Source organism: Astatotilapia calliptera, unplaced genomic scaffold, assembly GCF_900246225.1.
Source record: "Astatotilapia calliptera unplaced genomic scaffold, fAstCal1.2 U_scaffold_13, whole genome shotgun sequence".
In the NCBI taxonomy this organism is placed as follows: Eukaryota; Metazoa; Chordata; class Actinopteri; order Cichliformes; family Cichlidae; genus Astatotilapia; species Astatotilapia calliptera.
The window spans coordinates 148,482-152,307 of record NW_020535652.1 but is presented as its reverse complement, the minus strand read 5'-3'; the positions used below and the strand labels follow the sequence as shown (position 1 = coordinate 152,307).

Genomic DNA, 3,826 nt, shown 5'->3' with positions numbered 1-3,826 from the left:
CTAGCTGCAGCAAGCTCTACTGCTGTTGATGCCCACAAGTAGTGAGGTGAGTAGTAATATTTTTTTGCTCCCCACCCTGCGCGTCCATGTGAGTGCATGTACGTGTGTACTGGCTTTGCACGTGCATGTGAGTTCAGGGGTCATGTGAGTTCATAAGTGTTTAATTGTGCTTTATTTAATGAAACCATTATGTGTTTTAATTAAACTGTTTTAAGGATTGTATAGGTATCAGCGCTGTTATTTAGACATAGATGATTTAATGTAACTAGTTTAGGAGCATTTCACTTTCTTTAGCGCTCGGAAAGACAGTTTTTAAACAGAGCACCACAAACAACATGTATTCCTTTAGAAATAAACTTCTCTTGTGATACATCTAAAACCACATATTCACACCTAGCACTGTATCAACCCCCTACAATTATCTAGTAGCCACACTCTGTAACAGTAAGCCACACTCTGTAACAGTAAGCCACACTCTGTAACAGTAAGCCACACTCTGTAACAGTAAGCCACACTCTGTAACAGTAAGCCACACTCTGTAACAGTAAGCCACAACTACACATAGGGGGTTACAGATAGGGCCCCATGTGATGCTCACCTCTCCTCTTTTGAAACTGGTAGAGACTGGCTTTAAATAGGGCCATCAATTTCCCTCCAATTGCCCAGCCAGTACCACTCACTCAAACTGAGGGATCTAAAACTCTACACAGATGATCTAAAAACACAAAACCTCTACACACTTCTAATATGCACATTTACACAACTAAATGGCAGTATTAACGAAAGGAAAAACATTCAACAAATCCCTTTAAACCTTAACACCAACAAAAGGAAGCATCTCTATGGAAAAAGAAACCCCTCCACTTGGTTTGACCTGCTGATGTCATATGTGACATCATCAAGACTTTAAAATGAGGAAATGCCCAGTGGGTGTTTCCCCCACACCTGATCCTCATGAAGACTGAAGAGACAAACAAAGTAAGTATGAAGAAATTACTTATTCTGTAACATAATAAAATATAAAGAAACATGTAACTGAGTATTTGCCTTAATTTGCAGAATGTTTGATTTGCCGGCAACAAAACGCTTACACAAACAAACTCGGGATAGTGAGTGAAGCAATGTTATTTGACAAATAGCAAATCATAGCAAATACATAGAAACAGAATAATGTGTACAATGTGCAAAAAAAAAGGCAAACACATATGGGACAAATGGAGAGCATTACAACTGCTCCTCCACTTTCTCACACCTCAGAAAACATTTAAAGAGGCTTCCTTATCAAGAGCATCCCAGCACACACATCCCAACTGTACCTCCATAGTTTACACCTTTTTCATTGCAAACTGCTCCTTTATCTCACCATGTCAGAGGTCAACTGAAACCATGTCCAACTGAACCTCCAAAGGGTTTTCCACCTTTTTTCTTTACATCCTACTCTTTTATCTCTGCATCTCAGAGGTCAACTGAAACCAGCCCCACCTATATAAAAACACCCTAATTAGACACTGTATTTTTCCTCACTACTACAAAACAGCCCTCGCGAGCACAACACTTCGTTCAGCAGAACGGTCAGCAAAGCTAACAGTGTTTTTTTTGTTTTTTTTTTTGTTTTTTTTCTTTTCTTTTTTTCTTTAACATGGACTTCATATATGGTAAGTAAAACAATACTGTTATATTTTTTAATTTATATCATTGAATATCCTATGATATGCTATCTGTTTTCTTTTCTAAAACAAAAGCCTGATTTTTAGGAGCTCGTCACAATGGGACAGCATACGTCTCACACAAGGTTGGTGTTTCTTCTTCCTTTTTTTTTTTTTTTTTTTAAATAGTCACACGCTCACGCAAACCAGTTTTTTTTCTATGATGTCTCATTGTTTTAGAAACAATCTTACCTGTTTCTCATATAGTAACATTTGAAATGTATGTTTCTGTCTCATTCTACAGGATCACAGGCAGGTCAAACTACACCTCTAAAAAAACACAGTGTTGCACACATTTTAAATATAAGTATGTTTTGTTTAAACCGTGTATTAACTGTGCTTTTCCCCCGGGCATAGGGTCAATAAGCTGTCCAGAAAAACCTACAGAAGCGGGGGCGATAAGACCAAACCTTACGTTAGGTATGTATACAAGTCTCAGTGTCAACCAATTTAAAGGAAAAAAGTTTAAATAATTACAAATGCTCTAATACACCAGGCCTGAGACAGAATACAGTGCGAGTGGGTGAGTATAGTCATAAATAAATCAAGACCCAAGCATATCCGGTTTTGTGTGTGTGTGTGTGTGTGTGTGTGTGTGTATTTATAATGTTTTTAACACACGTCTATCTCCACAGCAATCACACAACCCCTTCCCATGAGGTGGACCATGAAGACCCCTTGATGCTTTTGGAATATTTACGTGATATTCAACTCCCAGAACAACAACAACAACAACAACAACAACAAGAAAAACCACAAGCTTTGTGCAACAGAGGAGACTCAGAGCCATTCTCCATCACCAGCCCATACATACCCCAGAGTGAGTGCCTGCCTTGTGATTTCAGCGATGTTTTTGAGTACAGTCTATCAGATTTCAATATAGTTGACATACCCATCATGCCAGAATGTCTCAGAAACAACAGTGATTCAGACATAGGTTTTGAAGAAGGCTGCATAACAGACTCTCAAATATCACAGGCATATGACGCATACTTAAATGCTACAAGCACCTCTACTTCAGAACAGAGTCATTCTGCTTCAAAAACGATATACTATCTTTGATCGATGCTCGCCAAAATCAACAAGCAGTACAGAGGAACCTGCAAGAAATGGCAGCTAAACTCAACCAACAACAAGAAGCAGCACAGGGGGACTTGCAAGAAATTGCAGGTGGTCTAACTGGTATCACCCAGGCAATACACAATACCTGGGGTTTATTAGATCTCATTAGTAGCAGTTTTTTAAATCGCTGACTTTTAAAATCCACACCATGGACCCACTCCGTAAATTATTCAAACACAATTTTGGTACCTCCACTCGGCTAAATGGTTTGACTTTGAGGCTTTTAACTAGTGGGCTGCGCAAATAATAAACAATTCAAAAGTTTGCATGCAAGACTTAGTAGTGTCACTGTAGCAGGCAGTCTTGTGTCTAATGCACGTCCTTGCCCAACTCATTCTGAACCTGATGCTGTTTATATTGATGCTGCTGATCATGCAACCGATTCACATCCGGATTTGCCTGTTGCCACGGCTTCTGCAGGGACTGTTGTTACTCAGGCTACCACTGACTGTCTTATTACTGAGGCTTCTGTCACACCTGATCGGGGGTGTGCACCTAGCGTACATGCGTATCTGGGTGCTGCTGCAGCTGCTGCTGACGCATCACCACACAACCCCTCAAACAATGGAAATTCCTTAAGTGTTAACCATTCACAAACATGTGCTGCAGTAGTCGAGCCCATTGTTCAGTTTGGGTCTGGCAGTCAGTCAACTTAGCATTAGAGAGATACCTAATTTCAACGCCCGAGACTTGCGTGAGCACCTTGATTTAAGGGACATAAGTCTTGATGATCCTGAACAACTGCCAGAAAGAGTTAGAAACTGCTTCGCCAATGTGATAGAGCTGTGGATGGATCTCAGCAGGGCTGTGTTCTGAATGTGGTCCTGCGAGGGCCCTCATTGGCTTCTGATGTTCAAGCTGTTTTTAAATCCTGATGATCAGTATGACCTTGACCTGTTTCTCAACCAAATAGCTCAAGTTATGCAAAGTAATGACGAATCTATCGGTCATGTTGAATTAGAGTTTATTGTCACGGTTGCTCAAAACAGTAGCGATGG

General features: G+C 40.2%; 1 long non-coding RNA gene across 1 annotated transcript; it reads left to right on the top strand.

Moving 5' to 3' along the window:
- The first annotated feature begins 2,061 nt into the window (after nt 1-2,061).
- LOC113017463 (uncharacterized) lies at nt 2,062-2,442 on the top strand. Its single transcript, XR_003271486.1, has 3 exons — nt 2,062-2,126; nt 2,203-2,229; nt 2,342-2,442. It is a non-coding gene; the product is annotated as an uncharacterized LOC113017463 (long non-coding RNA).
- Nucleotides 2,443-3,826: the final 1,384 nt, after the last annotated feature.